The following is a 21,064-nucleotide window of genomic DNA, read 5'->3' as shown; positions in this document are numbered from 1 at the left end:
TAATAAAGCAAAAGTAATTTTTGATTATGTACGTTTTGATCTTCAGATGTTTAGAAATCGCTACATAAAGATAGCTCCTTGCTTAAATGTTCTTATGCATGAACATTTAGGCAATTAAAAAGATTAAAACAAGTTTAACTGTGCCAACCATGGGTCGAAATGGGATCATATTGGTTTTGCCACCACAGTGACGGTGAGGAGGATGTTGAGGGATGTTGAAATATCTCCTGAACTCTGATATCCTATTTAAATTGCAAAGTCTTGACAGTCAGTGTTTGACAGTATCTACATGACAAGCCATGTCCTGGAAAGCGTAGCAGAAAATTAACTTTTCCGTCCCATCGTTCCAACGTACATATTTAGTCTAATTTGCAAAATGCTAGTTAAGATGTAACTGGATCTGGTTGCTGTGATCAAACGGGACCAAGATTAATTGTTTCTAAGCAACATTTTTAAAAACTGCAGAAAATCTGGTGGAGTGTGACAGAAAACAAAAAGCCGTCAGCACAACAATGACAAATACCAAAAGGGATCACCTGGAGGGCGGTGCAAAGAAGAAAGCTAAAGAGATTGCACAGGTTTTGGGACAATCTATCCAAGTCTTTATGCATCCCATAACTATTGGATGCCAAAAAAAAAACACTAGGTGTAGGTAGAATAATGCACTACTTTGTGTTGATCTATCACAGGGGTCCTCAAATCCAGTCCTTGAGGTCAAGTGTCCTGCAACTTTTTTAGATGTCTCTGCTTCATTAGCAGGACTCTGGATCAGAGTCCTGCTAATGAAAGAACCTAACTGCACTGCAGAGATGATTTAACCATTTATTTCAGGTGTGTTGAACCAGGCAGACATCTAAACATTGGAGGACACCAGCCTTCAAAGGCATGGATTTCAGAATCTGTGTTCTATTGCAATACATCCCAATAAAAATCCATCAGTTTGTGGGTCTAATGTGACAAAATGTAAAAAGGCTTTAAAAACTTTTGCAAAGCACAGTAGAGTTATAAAACTTGACAATAAAGGAAAAATCTTAAGACTATTCCAAACTACTGTATCTTTAGACTTTTATTGACTGATTAGTTGTAAGGCTTATTAATCGGGCCATAAAAAGTTAAACTAAGGTTTTGCAATTAAGATTGCTGACATACAGTGCAACAAAATGTTTCATGCCCTAAAAAGCTTTAAGAACACCTTTTCTTCTTTTTTTTTTTTCTAGGAATCTTTTGAGGGTGAACTGGATCTGCATACATGTGTCTCATTATTATTCAATGGGAAGCCTGACTCCATCCACCTGATATCTGCACAGAGGACAAAAACAAGTAAGTGTAGAAAGGCCACATTAGTACATATGTTTTCCTGCTTTGCTCAGTTGCCCATTAGTGTTCTATAGGCTCGTACATGTGAGGTGACAGCCGGAGGCATCGGTGATTAATAGCATGCATGTGACCGGAACGAGGCGGCAGTTTGAACAGGTTGTGAGTGTGTGCTTCAGCGTTTTCTCGTCATATTTCAGCGCTGTCAAAAAAATCATTGACATGTTCCATCCAATTCAAAGAATGTTTAACTGTTTTAAAAGGGCTTGATGGGAGATGAAGTCATGTGTGAAGTGTAATTATCCCCAGTTCAAAGTTTGTTCATGTTTTGAAAGAAAACAAGTTGGTTAATATGTTTCAACCCTGAATAATTAGTAATGAATGCTTTTTTTTTTACTGGTTTTTGGATTATGTTCTTGTACTTGTTGAGCCATACAAAGATATCTGTAGCTTTTTAGTGAAATGTGCCTCTTTACCTTTTTCATATTTTATATTGTTAGAATTGACAGACTTTAGTTTTCTTTATTTGGATTTTATGTGATAGACCACCACAGTGTAGGTCATAATTGTAAAGAGGAAGGGATGAAGTTTTTCCCCCCAAACATATTTTTTAATAAAAAATCCCTGATGACTATATGTATTAAGCCCTTTTTACATTACTTTGAATAAAGTCCAGTTCAAATGGGATATTCTGTCACTCCGTTTGTCAAATACTTCATGAAGTTAGCCTTTATGAAAGATTATCCAGAAAACAGCAATAACATGTTTAATTTACATGCCACAATATGTATAAGGAACACCGCAAATGTGCAAAAAAATTAGATCAAAATTGGAACTCTCTCCCGGACTATTTGAGAGCCCCGCAATCATTGTCCGATTTTAAAACTGGCTTGAAAACTTTCCTCTTTAGACAAGCCTTCTCCACTTTTATTTGACAGTCTTTTTTTTTTATTGTTTTTGATTGTTGATTTTATGTTTTTAGATGAACCACGTAGCACTTTGAGATTTTTATTAATGAAAAGTGCATTATAAATTAAATTTACTATTAAACTATTTTGCCACGTACCATCATTGAGTTCAAAGTACATTCACTTTTCTAATCATCTTGACAATATACTAAGCATTAGATATTCTAATGAAAAGTGCAAAGTAGTCTGAGGGATCTTCAAATCATTGTAGATACAAAATCCAAAACAGTTTTGATTGTTTGCATCAGTAAAAAAAATCATGGAATGTCCCAAATTTTGTTTTGGTCCAAAATTTTGTCTTTGTCTAATTTCAACAACAAAGATTTGGGTCTTTTTTTTTGTGAAACTGCTGGCTGTAATTAGCCAACCTTAAAAAAATTGGTGTGCCCAAATCTGAATAAAAGTGAATGCATATTTGTAGTACTTTGTCATTATTAAATAGAAGACAAGCAAAAATTATGATTGATGAAGACTAGAGATTTTGTGTTGTCCTAGCATTTTTCCAATTTAAGGTTTTACTTTGCTCATAAGAAGAACAACAAAATGTTTTAAAAATTGTAAATTTAAATGTCAAATTTGACCGTTATGCATAAAATTATTCCAAGGGCTACAAAGTGCCTGGATTTAATCAAAACATATTCTTATCTTAGTGGCCCAGTCAAAGTACTAGACTTAAATCCCACTTAGAACTTGTGGTGAGACTTGAAAATTGTTCACAGATGCTAATCATCCAGTTAGAGTTTGAACTATTTTGTGAAGAAGGCAAATATTTTTGTTTCAGCATGTTAAGTTAATTGATGCTTCTCCCATTGAATCAGGTGGGGCTGAATACACAAGCATGCCACACTTTTCAGATTCCCATTTGTAAAAAAAAAAATAAATAAATGAAACAATATATTCTTTTCATGTCACGTTTGGGTGCAACTGCTTGTTGCTCGGACATAAAATCCAGATGAAACACAATGAAGTTTGAGGTTGCAATAAGCCAAAATGTAAAAACAATATGAATACTTGAAGGCTCTCTGTGCATTTGATGCATAAATGTGTATTGTAAAGACAACATTATAAGAGTCTTCTATTGTCAAGAACAATTTCCACTGCTTAGACTCTTTCTCTGAGCTGCTGTGTACTTGAAAGAGAAGAAAAAAACACTTAGGAGGTTTCAAGCTCCAGAGGAATTTTTATATTTGGGAGGCTGGATGCAATCAGTAGCCTGGGACTTGCAGAGGCCTCCTCGGGTGACAAATTGAAAGTGTCTCGGTCTAGTTTATAGCCCTGATCAGGTCAAACGAAAAATATTGGAGGTCTGGGTGAGGAGACAGGCCCGCCTGGCGCAGATAAATGGACTGATCATTTCTTATTGAGAAACAATTCCTAAAAGGTAGTTTACTGTGTGACTGGAGAAGCGGCAAGCGGAGAGCAGAACACGCGCCCACTGCTCCCTCCCTGACCCTTCCTCCGCTGCCGGGATTAAATGGATAGAGAGACCGCGCATTTCTGATGGCACTCCTCCGCCGGAGAGACACTCCATTTGTTATGAAGTAGGGGGTTCTGATGAAGTGTAGGGAGCTCCTTTTTTTTCCCTTTTTTCTCCCCCTTTTTTTTCCCCATCCTCCCTTTTTCCGGCACTACAAGGCCGGCCTTCAGTCTGCTTCACATGAAATGGATGGAAGGAGCCGATTGAATTTTACACTCCCCTGGTCATGATTAATGTGTTTGCTGTGGTCTGTCTTGGCAGTGGGACTCTAATACCACTAGCTGGGGCTAGAGCTCCTCCAAGCCTGTACCTTGAACTCCTCAGACAGGCTGGAGCGGCTGTAAGAGCGGGGCAGTTTTGCTCAAGAAAATGGACTTCACGTACCCTCTCCTCTCCCCCCCAACCTGTTTTACTCCTCTCCCATTGTGTTAATAGAAAATCTCTTGCCTGTTCCCCAGTTATTGCTTCACGGCCAGTTTCTCAGTGTGCTCTGTACCCAGTGTAACTTGGCAGGGCACACTGTAAATGTCAATTTATCACTTAACCCACCGTTAAAGAGTGGACGGCGGAGGCTAATAAAAGATGCTAGGTCATGCTTCTTCCATAAAAGACGATGGTTAATTATTTAAATGACATGCAAAGAGGTAACATCTTGCCAGACTCTCTAACTGATTAATAACTGAATTGTATTTTGAAGAGGGAATTATTCTGTGTTGCTTATTTCTTTTCTTGTACACTGAACTGATGTTCAGTGTAGTTTAGAAGACTTAAACAAACCAACAAATCCAGAAGATTTATTATAATTTATTATTGTTATTATTATTACTATTATTATTACATCTGGACATCTAAAATTTGCAGGCAAAAAGTGTTCATTATTATGAATTAACCATTGTACAGAAATGTACATAAAAGGTGCGTTTATGCAATGCGCATTCGAATACACTCAACTTTTTCCTAAATGTTTTAATGATTCTAGGTTTGGTGGATGTCAGATCAAGAGGACTTGCCAAATTGCATTGTGTAAGAGCAATGTTTGGAGATGAAGGGATTTTGGTTTGATTTTGAGCTCAGCCCCTTGATGCAATTGAAAGAAACTTTACATGAACAAACAAACAAGGAAGAACTAATAGAGGACATTCTGGATATGCTATAGTTGAAACTGCGACCTGCTGTGTTATAGAGGACACTTAGAATGATTATTATTAAACAATTGAAATTGCATAAACTGTTCTTTAAGTGATGTTTATTTCATGAAAATTTTAGTTTCCATAGTTGATTGCAGTGTGGCCAAATTAAAGTGTAAACCTTTGCATATAAACACACCTTTTATGTGTATTTCTGTACACTCTGCAGCATATTACATGTGTGTGTATTTCCCCCCAAAAAAGTTTTCTTGCAAGATTTGGTTAAGAATATTTCTACACCTCTTCTTTTGAAGACTGTGTCACAAAAACTGTGTGAAGTTTAAGCTCATGAAAAACTTTCAAACTACAAAGTTTATGCACTTGCCAGGGCGAAAATAAAAACAAGCACTTCACAACGATAAGAAAATGTTATCATCTAGCGAATTAGAAATTGAAGTCGGCATCATAACCTATTTGGCGATAAGGAACCCGTCTCTCCTGGCTCTATGGCTGGAAGGTAGCAGACTGGATTTACAGAAGTGCTTTAGATGAGAGATCAATAAAGTGGTAACTGACTGGATGAGCAAGGCTAAGCAGGAATGGGGGCAGGTTTAATTTTGCATAAATAATGTACTGTCTGGTCTGAGAAAAGAGATGAACTCAAACTGGTGCAGTCAAAAAGCACGTCGATTCCTTTTTTTAAATTGAATTTAACTTCATATTGCCGTCGTCTATTTCTACAGTTCATCTGTTGCCACCATATTGCGCACACATTAGATGTTTATATAATTATAGCCCCGATAGAAGTCATGTAAGTGGATTGTAAGTTACCCCAGAGCCTTTTTCTCCACAATCCCTGCTCCTCCCGAACCCTGCTTCGATCATCAGGACTTCAGGGGATGATGGATGGAGCTGTCTCCCTCCAGGTTGTCATAACATCTGTTGCATTGTGCTCACTGCATCCAGCTTAGTGGATGCGCTCATGCACACTGATCCCCACTCCAGCTCGCGTGTGCAGGCGAGTCGGTAGATGATGTGGATGGAAAGTAGAAAACAGAGTCCTTCCCGTAACACTAAAGTATCTCTCCCTTCCTCAGTACATGTAAAGAGGTGAATATACCTGTATTTCACAATCCCCTGTGAGAGATGACCAAGATCTCTTGTGGATGTTGGGGGTCAAGTTATAGAGATAGGAGAGAAGCGATAACTGGAGATAAAAAACAATGGAACAGTGACGAAGGAAGGGATGGCCGAATGAGGGAGAAATCGATAGGAAATCAGTGTTTGGGGAGGGCCTGTCGTTTATCAGGTGACACGGTTAAACAGCGTTAAGGCACTAAAAGTGAAAAATAAGGGCCATCCTCATGCTAGTATTGATCACAGCCGAATGGGGCGGCAGAAGGCCGAAGCCACTAATAAAATAAGACGTATCTGAGTGGGAATCAGCCAGGGATCGATGGGTGTGGTGATCAAGGCCAAAAACATCTTCACTGGGATTTAAGTTTGTCCTGCTTTCCTGGGACCCTGTTAGGCGCCCCGGTGTGAGCACAGGTTGGGTCGTTTAGAGGGCTTTTAACGGCCGGAGTCGTGTCCTCTCGGTGTGAAAAAATGGGGTGAAATTTGATCAAATTGAAAACGACTTTAATGCTGTTCAAATATTTCTACTTTACTTTCTACTCTATTCAAATGTTTGATAAAAATATTTGATCTAAATACTTTTCTTGTCCATGAGCAAAAAAAATATCTAATAGGCTGACTCTGATGTACTCGTGGATCTTCACAGTGTGTAGTTGTACTATTTTGGCATTACAAGATTTTTCTGACTTCTGCAGAATTTTTCCACATTATCTGATTGGATGAGTGGTTAGTTGACAAAATTATTCGGGAAATAATTTTAAACTCCTTATGTGATTTTTTTGTATTCAAAATAATGAATCTTTCATTTAATTATACTTTGGGAGAATTTTGTTTGGATTTGAGTCTAAATTTTTGGATTGTAAAACATTGGACTGAATCAAAATATTCTGGATTACAATACATAGTAAATCAGTAGAAATGAACTTTTTCTTAAATGCTATTGACTTGCTGTTAAGTGGAACTATGTACATCAGGAGAAAAGAAAGGACTAAAGAGCAATATTTTATAGTATTTCAGACAGTGAGTGTTTAGTGTCTGCAAAATATTTGACACATTAAAACAAAAGAAAATAAAACAATACTATTGCTGTTGCACAGCTACATATAGTCTAAACATTTATTATAGATGTGCGATAATGTGACTCTTTCAATTTATAGATCCATCAATGTTCTGACCATCACCTATGATTAAAAGAGAAGGAACTTCCTCTGCAGGGTGCCTGTGGTCAGTCGAACAGATGAGCTAAGGACCTGGACTATGTAGAGCTGCTGCTTCTTCACATTAAAAAGGATGTCATGTCAGATGCTTCATGCACCTCAGAAGCTCCTTCTGGGTGCATCTCGGAAGTTTTCCAAAACCTGCTGGAGGGATTTTATGCCGTCTCTACTGGGAATGCCATTGGAATTCCTAAGACAGAGCTGGACGGTGTGAATGGGCAGAGGGACGTCTGCGTTTCCCTCCTGAACTTGTTACCTCTGCAACCTAATCTCTGAGCAGAGGACAAAGAATGAATTAAACAAAATCCCCTTCTTCTGGTTTGGAAACAGTTGTGGCTGAAAATAAACATTGAACCAGCCTTTATAAAAAAAATAAAATCTAGAAGAAGAGACTGTCCATTCCTTCCTCAGTGCTTGCTTTTTAAAAGAATGATCTACAGTGGGCCACCGTCTATTCTCGCTTCAGTATTCGCATATTTTTTGTGGACAGTGACAGTGAAATTATTTACGAGGAGCACATCTGAAATATTTGACAGAAAATTAAGCTATAGAAGTTGAAGTTCCTAGGCAGAAAAGGGGCGTATCCAGGAGCGCTAATCATTTTCCTTGGTGCTGATTGGCAGATTGAAGACATCAGTTTCTGGGGTAGTGCTGAGGCAGTTTCTACTGTGTGCTAATGTACATTAAGGTGTATTTGGTGTTTCACATTATTAAAATAGGCAGTTATAAGAGTAAGGAAGGGAGTCTCAAGTATTCATCTTTGCGAGTGGCTGTGGTCCTTGACCCCTGCAGATACCAAGGGTCCGCTGCACTTTGTTTTATTCATCATTTTGGATTTATGGCCCACTAACGGTAACAGGACTCTTGCAACATTTCTCCATGTTTTTCCCTCCTTCTGCTTTTTTAAAGCATATGATGAATAAAAGCTGCCCCTCATTCGGAAGGTCCACACTGTCGACAAAATGATAAAGATGGATCAATTGACGAATATCCGGCAGTGAAACAAAAGGTTCCAGCTTTATTTTTTAGGTTGTTATGGTATTAACATTAGATCAGAGGTGCAAATACACACTTTCTGTACAGACTCCCATTTCATCCCTGTACGTTCTCCTTTCATTTTCTACAAGCCAGATGGCATAACATAGAAAATGTTATTCAATAGCGGATGTAAATCCTGTAGTCTTAAAGGAAAAAAAAAGATATTTTGTTGTTTTTGATGTTTGTGTTGATAGCTTAACTGTTTCCAAATGTGAATTAAAACATTTGCAGTCTTTTACCCTTTACTCGCTGGAAAAAGTGTAAAGCACTGACCAGGGTTTGTGGTTTTAAATAGTTCTGATTGCTGATTGACGTTCAGTTATTCATTAAGCTGACATCCTGGCAGCTGTGCTAGTCACAGATTTAAAAAAAATAATAGTTTTTGTGTGTTGAGCATAAACATTGGCAGGTTGGCGTGGCTCATAAGCAGTGACGTTGAAGAGAAAGGAGCGTGACTAAAAGTTTTTGCTCAGGAGAGTTTTATTGCTTAGTTATGTAAAAACATAAGGAAGTAGAAAGGCTAAACAACTAAATTGTTGTCTGAAGGGTACTGTGTTTTTTCCGCCGTCTCCACATTTTTCCAGGCCCCGTACCGCAGTGTGTTTAACAAGTGCTACAAGTAAGAGGCGACTGCGGAGAGAGCACTGTGACAAATAGCAGCAGATCATGCAGAAAATGTGCAATGCTAAACATCAGTTACTGCACATGGGAGAAATGGTGTGTTTGTGCAGTGTTTGCTGTCCAAGGAGTTCTGGAGGGGTAATGGAAAAAAAAAAAAGAAAGAGTTGCTCTCACAGCTGGGGACTTGCAATTGAATACATGGCTTCATTTTAACTGTTAAAAAAATTATGTTGAGGAGGGCAGAAAATGTTGCTGGGGTTTTGAGTTTCTTTTGATGTGCCCTGATGACGATTATGAAATCCAATAAAAACTAATTAGGAAATTAGGTGGCAGATCAATAAAGTTTGCTCCAGTGGAGCATGCTGTGTGTGTGCGAGCGTGTGTGTGTGTGTGTGTTGGTCAGTTTCATGTTGCCCAGGGAATGTGTTGCAGCTCTGACCTGGCCAAAGCAATTGTTACTGATACTCCTCTGTGGATTCAGGCTGCTCTACCCTCATATGGCTCTAATTTATATTTTGTTGACTCCTGGTTTCTTCGTCTATGTGTAATCTGATTCAGTAAGTTCTCAGTTTGGGTAATTTTATCCTTCTAATGTTGCACTTAACGTACCCTGAAACCTCTTTATTGCACTTTATTGCTTCAGCTTTGCATTATTTACTTCATTTATATATTTAAAACTGAATGGGCCATCAAAAAAACAAATGACGTAGTGGTGTTGCACTCAAAGGAATGTAATGCCATCTTGGTTTGGTTTCTCCTTCTAATAATAGTGAGGCTACTTTTAGAAATCTGGTTAAACTTAATAATTTAAGCACAATTCAGTGTTTCAGAATGAGTAAGATTGTCTTTTTAAAGTCAATATGCTGTATCTGGATAATTTAAATCAATACCACCTTACTGATATTTTAAAACAAAACGGGAACTAAATATTTAAGATATGTGTTTTTAAAAGTAACAAAAAACAAAACAAAACAAAGAACAAAACCCCGAGCCCTTTACTATTGTTTGGCCAGTGGATGTAACTTTACATTTACTTTATAACTCTGAAATTGAGTTTGATAAAGTCCTCTTCAGGCAAAAGTGCCCCGAAGTGGGATAGACGGAGAATGTTTCACAAACCTTTACCTCAAAATCTAATATGTCTGCCAGAAAGTGTACTTGCACTTCTGATGGTTTATAGGTTACGACATCTTTCGCACAAATTCATACTGTGCATCTTCTTTTCATGTTGAAATGCATGACATCTAAATATATGTTTTTTAGTTTTGGTTTGATTCTTGTATCTTTATTGAAATATCTGCTGATGCTGATATTTTTTTGGTCCTGATCAGCGTAGTTTTTATTGAATGTCAACTACACTGCTGGAAGTTGTGTTCATCCCTTCAGTTGTTTAAAGGTGTATTAAAAAAGCAAAGGAAGCAAATGGACTTAAACATACTGATTCAGTCTATCAGTATTTTTAAAAAGATGTCACGCTCAACTGTTCACTGTAATGTCCATTGCTCTAAGCACTTGTTTTGTTTTTCCTGATTTTTAACATATTTTCTGCAGGAGGTGAAGCTGGGCAGCAGGGTGAACACTTTGCACCAGTTGCACTCTCTACTGAGCAAATCTCTGCCAATCGGAAAAAATATTTTTGAGCATTTTACTAAATTACCATTTGTTTATCATTTATGTATGCAACATTTTTCCCGACAGATGTCTTACTCTTCCAGAATGCCAGTGAAAATATTACCTGCAGCAACAAAACACTTGGTCTTCTCTTGATTGTTGGGTGGATCACTGATCAAGTTCAATGTCTGATCCAAGTGTCACCTTTTACACAAACATTGACTCAAATTGGGCCCATCTTGAGAACAGTAAAATTCATATTGATGATATTTTACCTTTCCAAAATATGAAAGGCCTGTCTTACATCTGTTTAACTTTGTATAGATCCATATTCCAGCTTCATGTGTTAAGTGATACCAGGATTTGTTCCTTTGTACACTTGTGTCCATTCTGGATGTTCTTCATATATTCTCCACTGCAGTTTTTAATGTTTGTTTTTTAAGGAAGCTGTACATAAAATTAACTTTCATGTTTTGAAAATTTGATACCAAAACTACTTCTAAGTATTACCAAAGGCACCACCAGGTGCTCTAGTGATATTTTAGAACCTCAGGCTTTGATCATTCTGGAGCGCAGCAGAGGTTAATCCGTGCTGGATTTACTGTTTACTTTATTGGTCAATGGGTTAGATCTGCCCTGCAGTATAATGAGTTACCATTCCAGGCCAAACCAACATGATATCGTTCTTTGGACAGTACCATCCTCTTCCCTCTTCTCTGTCTGACACCCCAGTCTCCTTCTTGGCCCTTTTTTGCCGCCCACCCTACAGGATGGAAGGGCCTTATTTAGCGGCCGGACTCGTCTGTGTCCACGACCGGCGATTTGTCCTTGTCTAATTACGGCTGCTGGCTGCTGCCCGTGTGCACATGACTAATGGAGCGGCCGGGAATTGGGGGGTGGAGGGTTGTGAGGTTACGGGCAGGGAGGGGGCAGCGGGGGAAGAGGAAGCAGTGGACGAGCAGCTCAGCCGCTGGTGATTTGTGGACCAGGCACTCTGTCATTGCCCTGCGCCCATTTGTCTTCAAGAGCAGTTGGGAAGAAGAGGGGTGGAGATGGAGAGGACGGCTGGGGTGGGGGCTCCAGGGCAGAAAATGGTTTACAATGACTTCCATTTTCCAGCACTTTCATCCTTGGCCGTAGTCGTCTGCATGGCTTGCCAGAGATGGGATGGAATGGGCGGCTGAGGTGATGTAGGATATGACAGAAACCTTGACAGCTCACCGCTGCTATTTCTTTTTAGGGGGCCAGTGTGATGGCCACCCTCCCTCTCCCTTGAAAGTGAGCCTTATCTGTTTTCTCCCTGTCATGTGGTGAGAGTGGAGGATTCAATGCTTCGTTGTCTGGAGTCAAACTTTGAAGACGAATTTTGTCTCTCATGTCTCTGGCTAAGGACATACATCATCTACAGCTTGGACTTTGACGATTGTGTTTTGTGTTTCTTTTAACTGTTTAGGGCCCAGTATACTGTCTGACCCTAATGATGACCAAAATCATTAACAGTCAGCTGGTTAATTCCATACAAAAAGAGCACTTTTGGCTCATCTCCCCCTCTCTGCTGGCTTTCCCTTTTCTAGAGTTTCCCTCTGGTTATGTGCAGATTGCAGAGGACACCTGCATCCTGTCTTCACCTGGGATTCTTATTAGGCTCCAGGTTATATTTCTTCTGCCGTTCAAACAAAAAAAGAGCAGCAGCAGGGCAGGAACTGCTAACTCTGTATTGATTTTAAGCAGTTTTTTACCTGCCCCCCTTTGCTCTTTCTCCAGGTCTTTTTAAGTAAATAAACACCAGATTTGTCATGTTTTTCCAGGGAGAGGAGGGGGTCGATGGAAGTGGTATGGGGCGGTAGAGAGAGGCCAGGCCCGAGCTCAGGCCTAGCGCTGGGTCAGCCATGATTCATTTTGCCGTCTCATGGATGGAGGGATTCGGGTAGGATTGTTGAAGGGCGCCTGTGGAGCCACTCTGTGACCTCCCTTGCTCCTGTTCCTCCCCTAACGCTCCTGGGCAGCTCTGGTCCTAAATCACACGCTGTCAGTGGGTTGGCAGAACAATGGTGCAGGGTCTTCTGTTCCATCTCAGGCTCCAGCCCACTGGACATGGCTTCCTCTATCGTTAGTGTAAGCTTGTACCCTCTCTGGTCCTGCCTGGCCTCTGAAGCCCACAGGGCCTGACGAGGCGAGGGACCAGGCAACTTGGCGCGACCGTCTGAGTTGCTGTGGACAGTTGCTTTGAGAGGAGGGAGGAAGGGATGCATTTGTTCACACACAATCCCTTTCTCTGTTTTCTTTTTATATTTTACAAATTTTTAGTCAAAGTTGTATTTAAAGGCAGTTATTGACGATGAAGAAGGTCATGGCAGAAATGCAGACTGATCTGATAAATAACAATTTCTACAGTTGTCAGAAGATCTCAATATTTGTTTCACAGCTCTTTCTGTATCCGCAGAGCACTGACTGTGGGATAGTGGAACTGCTTCTTGTAACCAACTCTCTCCCTGGACGGGAGGAAGAAGACGCTTTCACAAATGGAAATCTTGTAAGCCATATTTTCGATGCCCAAGTTGGTTCTGCTGCTTGATTTAGGAAATAAACAATAAAAAAGAGCTTTAACAATAATAGTAAGTTTAATTAGTAGTGGAGTAGCACGGGTTTATAGCTCATTTGCTTGTTCAGTAATAGCTGTCACTTACTGTTTGCTGCTCAATGCTCTCTGCATGGGGCTGCACTCATAAACACATTTTTTAGGTGTATTCATAAAGTATCCAATGCTTCCCATAAAGTGCTGCTGGTAAGCACCAGTTAGAGAAATGCAAGTTGCATATATAAAGATTAGTGATAAATAGACTAAGGTTTGTGTTAAGTGTCTTTCAATATATATTACAACATATATTGTAATGTTTATTGTATTGTTTTGTTGTGGTACGTTTGTTGTGTTTACAGCTGCAGGTCTTTTACTGTATGCCACTTCCAGCTTTGCCCAGCCAGAGATTTAGTTTTTTGCCAAATTTTTCTGAAAGGTCAACTATGGTGGACCCCTAAGATTGGCATCGATTAGGGACCACAACTATTCATGGATAGCTGAAATCCATGAATACATGAAACTCCCTCTGAAAAAGCTTTTAACTGCCTATTTTAATCATTTGAAACACCACATACACCTTAATGTGCATTGCTCTGCACAGTGGAAACTGTTTTAGCACTACCACAGTAGCTAACATCTACAGTCTTCCTTATCTCCACTCTAGAGGGTATAGCCAGTCGGTGCCAAATTGAATGGGGCTCCTAGATTGGCACCAACCAATAGTGCATCAAGTAGCGCTGTGCCAGGGTATTTGTTTCCAAAGCTGCATTTTCTGTCTAATATTTTATATATATTCTCCGAAGAAATCCCCATATATGCGAGTTATGTTCCACAGACAAATCTGTAAATATGCGAGGGTCCACTGTGGGGCTGTTTTTAACCAGACAATCTTTTGCCATATTTCATATGTGGCTTGAGAAACTGGTGTGTTTTTTATTGGCTTTCTTATTCCAGCACTTTAATAAATGCTGACAAATTGTCCCACCTCAGTGAGTCTTTGCAGCTCCTCCAGAGTCACTCTGGTCCTCCTAGTTGCTTCTCTGAATAATGCCCTCATTGCCTGGTTTTGTCAGTTTAGGTGTTCAAAGTTCACAGTTGTTTCTAACTTTTCTACTGACCTTTTTGCTGTGTTCCTCTATTGTCATGATACACTTTGTTCACTAATGTTCTCTAACAAACCTCTAAGGCTTTCATAGAATCACTGTATTTAATAAATTACACTTAGATGGACTCTGTTTACTTTAATTTAGAAATTGCGGTACCTTTTATTTAAGAAGTATAATGGAAACTGCAAATGCACACCACACTTTTCAGATTTTTTACATGTTTTCCACCCAGTTTAAAATGACAAATTATGTAAATTTTATGATGTTAAATCCGTGACCACTGAAGTTTTCTTTTTTTTTTTGTGACAAAATACTGAGGTTGAAAAAGGCTTGTTTTGTTGATAAAAGATGTTTGTTTGCAAGGATAATGATACAAATTATTTTACTAAGTGGTCTATTGAAAATACAAGAGATGGAAGTTCAAACATTATAGTTAAAACCTTGTTGATATAATGAGACTGTACCCAACTGCTTGTTTGCATCATTCAATATTTAAGACTGGAACCATTAAGTGAAAATGTTCCAGATCCATAGACATTTTAAAAGCATGAACATAATAAGTCTCTAGAGAAAACATGAGTAAGTAAATGTGTAATTAGAGTTCGGATTTGAATGTAAGTGCAGTTGAAGACTGAGTTTGTTTTTTAGCAGAGCATTTACAGACAAAAGCATTGCACTAAAATAACATTAAGGCTGAGGTCACTGTGGTGTGAGACAGATTACTGTTGTTAAAAATTACTGCGACCTCGAGAAAATCACCCATAGAGTTCTGGGACCTAAACATGAAGAATTGTTCACCTGGACTGTAATCCTTCCCCGAACCTCATCTTCAAAGTACAGTGAGGTCAACTACTCACAGGTAATGAGTTGATGCCTGCGATCAGTGGATGATGTTTTTTTTTTTTTTCCCCCCATCTTCTGAAATACATGTGAACATGGCTAAATAAATAAATAAATAAATAAATGCCATTTAGAAACTTGGTAAATGGAAGATTTTTTTTAGCTCATTTTGATTAGTTTATGGGATTGTAGATAATTTATATACTAATGTTAGTTTTGTGGTGTGCTTGAGGTGCTTTTATTCTTCTAATCACAACTTCCTCATTACCTCCATCTTACAGCTTTTAATTAGATTTTACATCTAAAAATGTTTCATTAAAAATATTTTAAATATGGTACAACTGTTATTAATTGTAATTAGCTACAAAAATTTATTATTCTAGTTGCAATACAAAAAAAAATAAGCGTGTGGTAAAAATAAAAACTAAAACATCACATCATGGTGACTTATTTATTTTTTTTTTTACATTTTGTTTAGTAAGAGTCAGAAAAAGTGGACATTTTCTGGTGTGTTATTGCACCTGAAATCAATAGTTATGCTGATTATATAACTTTTTGCTCCCAGAAACTGATGTAATTGGTTAAAACGTCTAAAACTAATTGTTGTGTTAATTGAATCCAAACATAATCTTTAGCAGCTGTCATGAATGACTTTATTGAGTTTTTGTTTCAGTCACTTGTTTTGCTTTCACCCTTTCCCCGCTGATCTCAGTTTTTTTTCCCCCCATGACTTTTTGATTTGCCCTCTGCGTTTCACTGTTTAAAGTCAAGAGTCTGGGGTCAATCCATCAAATCTCCTAACTGAGGGGGCGATCAATATGTCAGCAGCCCAGTTCTCCCTCGGCTGTTATGATGATGTCCGTGGTACTGCGCCGGCCTCGGCTGCCGCCGCTACAGCGCGCTGAACAGGGGATCGAACTCTGCCTGTCAGGGGGCCTGACGGAAAGCATGAATCATTATTACCGGACCTGCTGTTTGCTCCCCGGTGCTCGGCAGAAGTGCAAACTACGATGCTCTGTTGACAGTCCAAACCTCACACTAGCTGATGCACAAACACACGCACGCTCGCACGCACGCACGCACATGCGCGCCAAGGCTGTTTTTAACATGTAGTGCAGCTCCATGTGCTGGAGGTGCTCTGTTTTTACAGGGTTGACAAAAAATATACAGGCGAGTGGAGCTTTTTACTTACTCCCCTACCTGCTCCCCAGACATAAACGTGCACCCTTTATTGCTCAATTAAGTGTCAGTTAGTCTTGGACTCATTATGTCCTGGAACCTGATCCAATTTGAACACTACTGCTGGACTTGTTTTCTCAGTCCAGCAGATCTACAAAGGTTCCAGTTACCTCTCTAATCTCATTGAAACGCTTTACCCACGGCCAGCGGATGCCTGCTTGTCCGACAAAAAGCCCTCACACTAATAGCAACATGCTTTGCGTTTATGGTTTGCACGTGTGTGCGTGTGTGTAGGTGTGTGAACGATATGTGTACATACACAAAGAATATGTAGCACTGCTGTGGAATACTGTGCACAGGGCCAGAAAATATGATGTTAAAAAATGTGGGTGTGCACCAGCAATGTGTTTGTATGTGGGAATAATATCCTATTTTACAGGATGCATTTCCCCTTAATATGCCCATCCTAATGTAATTTGGCGTCTATGGAGTGTCTGTGAGCTGGGCTGGGCTGGTGTGCGTTTCTGCTGACTGCTCCTGTTTTCTGTTTATATGGATGAGTGGCTCTCTGGGAGAGCATTATGCATTGTTTTTACCGTTTAAAGATTATGTGCACAGTGGCGGCAGAAGCATTAGACAAACAAGGAAATATGTCTTTGATTAAAATATCTTTTATCTCTTTATTGATTAAAAGGCTTAGTTTGGTAATAGAAAGTCTCTGCCTCCCTCCCTTAGAGCATTTTTTTCTTATGCATTTTGTTTCTTTTTTTTCTCTCATCTCTGTTGCTGTGTATTTGAGATTAATACAGTTGTATTTAATTAAAGAAGTTTATTCTCGCATGAAATATTTCCACAAATGCGTTTCCCCCTTATTCTTAATACTCTCTAATTTTAGCATTAATTCAGTCTATATTGTGTCACAACTCCTTCTATTTATGGAGAAAAAGTAAGTAAATGGTAGTTGTGGTAATTTTCCTTTTGTTGGATGGTTTACTATGTGAATTTCCTTTCTTTAATATAAACTGAACTTGAGTAACATTGTGGAGCTGGGAGGAATGGTCCCCTTTTTTTCAGTTAAAAAAATCTGAAAAATATAGCATGCATTTGTATTCAGACATCTCGAGTTGAAGCTTTGCTGAAACACCTATTGCCCCAGTTAAAGCTGCAAGTCTTTCGGGGTTTGTCTTGATTGGTTTTGCACATTCTTCCTCAAGCTCATTCAATTTTTTACGAAGATCATCTGTGAACATCTGTTTTCAAATCTCACAGATTCAGTGCAGTGTTAGTTTTCTATCACAGAGCTTTGCATGTTGACATAATAAGCATTTTCCTCTGTAAGTTATATGTACTTCATAACTTGTGGCAAATAGCAAATAGGACTTATTTTTTCTTTCTTCTCGACAGTTTTGCATGAGGGCCAGCGGTATTAATTGCACAAATAATTGCCCTGTCAGATTTTCTCACCTGATCTGTAGGTCTCTGTAGCTCCTCCAGTGCTACCATGTGTCACTTGGCTGATTCTTTGATTAATGTTCTTCTGGTTTCATAAACTGAATTAAACATAAAATCCCCCCTCCACTCTGATCAGGTGGATGGGAATTTACTTCACTTTGGTTGTATAATGCCACCAAATACACAAAACATTGCTGTGTGCAAGATGAAAATATAGGAAAGTAAAAGGGGGTTTTGAAATCTTTTTGGTAGGCTTTTTAAGGGATTAGTCAAATATGTATTAGGAAAAAAGTGCAGAGACATAGTTTAGTCACCTTGGATCTGTTTTTATACCAAAAAATTGTGACACTGCACATTTTAATAACCCAAAAGAAAATTTTAGGAGCTCATTCTTTGTATCTCATAGATAAATGAGTAGTATGGTTTTTCTTTGTGGGGAAAAAACAACACAAACAAATAAAAAAAAAAACTCCTGTTATTTTGGATCTTATAAAATATAATATATACATTTTTGGACGGCTGCGCTTCTTGCTATTAAAATAACTTTCTAATGGAATAATGATTTATTATGAAAGCCTTTTGCTCCTTTTAAGCAGAGAAAGTTTGCCCATAAAAAAGACTTTGAACCCTGATTTCCTTGAAAATACACGTGACAGCAGGCTGACCGGCACTCGTACACACAAACCGTGACCCCCTTGGCTGCAGTGGCTTGAATATCCTCTGGTGGTTTGAAGACATCAAGGTCAAGCTCGGGGTGTACTTCATTAGTCAGGTCAGCAGACAAGTCGGGTTAGAGGCCAGATCGTGTCTTTAAGTCCAGGCATGTTTATCCGTGTCCCCGCGAAGGCCGTCATGTCAAGTATGGCACTCAATGAAAAAGAGCAGACAGAGTGGGGAAAAGTGAATGTGATTTAGTGTGTGTATGTGTGTGTGTGCGTGTGTGTGTGTAACGACAGTACGGTGTGCTCGATGGGAAGAGACTGAGCTGAGGCTGAATGAGAACAGATGGAGATGTGCTCTTTAATTAACCCTGCAGAATCACAGGGCTGAAAACAGGCCTCGGCCCGTGAATAACACCCAACACATTCACGCTGTGTGTGTAACTCTTAACATTAGTGTACATTAGTTGTGTGTGTGTGCACGGAGAACGCTATGGAGTAGCCAGAGTATTGACCCATTCCCGCTCCACCCCCCTGCCCCCATCCCTGGAGCGGGGCGTTTTATTTCTCATTAGCGGGCGGCAAACTGCTGGGGGATGAAATTTGCTAACAGGAATTAAAAGTGCATTAACACATCTGAGAGATTCGTTTTTGCTAATAGTTTTATTAGTGCTCTGACCTTTCATTTCATTAGAGAACTGCTGGAGAGGGGAGGGGCGGAGAAAAGGTGGCGAAAAGGGTCTTCGGGGCTTACTTTCATGGGCAGACCTTTGGAAGGATCTCAAATCATTGTTTGATTCACATGTTGTAACTGCTTCCTTAAACAATGTCATGCAATTATCTTACACACCTCTTGTCAGCTCACATGAGATGATAATGGTGCAAAAAGTGCCAGGCGCTACAGAGAAGGTGCTTGCTTAGTCTCAGTGGCCTGATGCTCACCTCCCTGCAGTCAATTACCAGAATTTATAACATGATGTTTTTCAGGTCTGTTAGAGCTTGAGTGTATCACTTATCCAGCCGGTTAATTGTTTATGAACTGTGCCCAACTCCTTCCTTGAAACGAAGCGAGACGACCAAGAAAGGAGCGGTGAGTGCAGCAAGTGTGACAGGAAGGGTATTTGGTGGGTCAGAGCATAGGTTTAAACCTGACCAGACCAGTGCAGCAGTCACTTAAGACGTACCGACTAGATGTCAAAACATTTTTCTAACTGGTCTATGAAATACTTTACATAGAAGACAACCAAGAAGAAATTCATGTTGTTTTCTTTCCGTTTTAATTGGAAATCAAGTGAGGCAAGTTACAGTGCAATTTGCTTTCCCCTGTTCCCTATAATTAGCACTTTATAGAAATGAAATAACATTGATGAGAAGGTCAATAATCCTGATCTATAGTGAAATTAATCCTGCTATCGACACTACAAGCAAACAATACAATTAAGAGCAGAGGCAGGAGAGAGCAGTGAGGGGAAAAAAAAAAAAGAACAGAAGGAAAGGAACAGGTCTGAGGAACAGGATGTGTTTTATCTCCGGGGTTCACTGTGCAGAAATCCTATAAAGGTTTCTAATTAATTCATCCATTGTTAATGAAGGCAAAGCGAGGAACCAGGGATTATACATGAGGAGAGGAAAGAACACAATTAGAGATACCAGCTTAATGATTGCTTTTTAAACTTGCTGTTGTTTTTCCCTGGTGCTTTGTTGACTTGCCGATGTGCATTTATTGGAGGTTCTTGAAACTACCTCCACCTCTTCTGTGTGCCACCACAACGAAAGACAAATGGAGAACAAAGTTAAAATTAAACTGAAGCAGAACTTCACATTTGAAATTACAACAACCCGACACATTTAGTCTTTTAGGACCTAGGGAATGACCCAGAATTGACTAGGAGCTCCCATTGAAGGCGTTTTAAAATGACAGATCAGGAGTTAAGCTCAGTCAGCCGCTATATCTGTGTTGTCTTGTGTCTGACCAGCTGCTCAGCACCATAGGAGCACCACCAGGCGCCGTACTGTTACCATTCCTTTTCACTTTGTGCACCATAGACTTTAAGCACAAGACAGATTTGTATCATATGCAGAAAATGACTGGACTCTGTCACCTTGGATGACACTGCAGTCATTTGGTTCTTCAGAAATGTGGAAGAAGCCGAGTACAGAGACCGCTTTGTGACATGGTGTGGAATCTTGAAAGTAAAAAAAAGAAAAAATAGATTGTGGAACAATATTTCTATAATTGTGGCGTTATTGTAGAGGCTGATGGCTTTGTAGACCAATACCATTAGCCTTTATAGTACATCTTAATAACTTTATTGAAATAACGGCATGTAGTGTGCAAGTGTCGCAGGTATAGACTATACAGGCGTTTTTTAAGCTGTGTCAGTTTTGGTCAGGTGATGCCCAGTTATTTTTTTCAGTCTGGTTTGTTTCTTAGTTTGGATTAGGCAATCTAAAACTTCAAATGTCCTAGTCTACAATAGATCACAACATATTATGAGTCTTTAGGGGCATCTTCTAGAATAAAAGGATAACCTCTAAAAGTGGGGGAAAAAAAAAAAAAAAAAAAACTTTTCCAGGAAGCTCTGTTCTGTCATCTTAAAGTCAGTAATCTACTGACACCAGGGGCCACAGTGCCGTTTCCAGCTGAGCGGTTTTAACTGGCGCTGGACCGGCCTGGGGATCCGGAGGGGGCGCAGGGGCCGAGCGTGGGGTGGGCTGCCCTGAACGAGGGCGCATCTGA

At 39.4% G+C, this 21,064-nt stretch overlaps 1 long non-coding RNA gene across 7 annotated transcripts in view; it reads left to right on the top strand.

Annotated features, from left to right (window-relative positions):
• Nucleotides 1-21,064, top strand: part of LOC103141861 (uncharacterized) — a 245,722-nt gene that overhangs the window by 19,379 nt on the left and 205,279 nt on the right. For 4 of the 7 annotated variants that reach the window (XR_001662797.1, XR_001662796.1, XR_476629.2 and 1 more), the window contains exon 3: nucleotides 1,218-1,320. This is a non-coding gene — a long non-coding RNA (uncharacterized LOC103141861). Of the gene's footprint in view, nucleotides 1-1,217; nucleotides 1,321-12,953; nucleotides 13,044-21,064 lie in introns of all 7 variants that reach the window. The other 3 variants (XR_476630.2, XR_001662794.1, XR_001662793.1) reach the window with 1 other exon arrangement.

The sequence above is a fragment of the Poecilia formosa genome, unplaced genomic scaffold (genome assembly GCF_000485575.1).
Source record: "Poecilia formosa unplaced genomic scaffold, Poecilia_formosa-5.1.2 Scaffold90, whole genome shotgun sequence".
Taxonomy (NCBI): Eukaryota; Metazoa; Chordata; class Actinopteri; order Cyprinodontiformes; family Poeciliidae; genus Poecilia; species Poecilia formosa.
The sequence above is the reverse complement of the archived record's forward strand: the minus strand, read 5'-3'. Positions and strand labels throughout refer to the sequence as shown.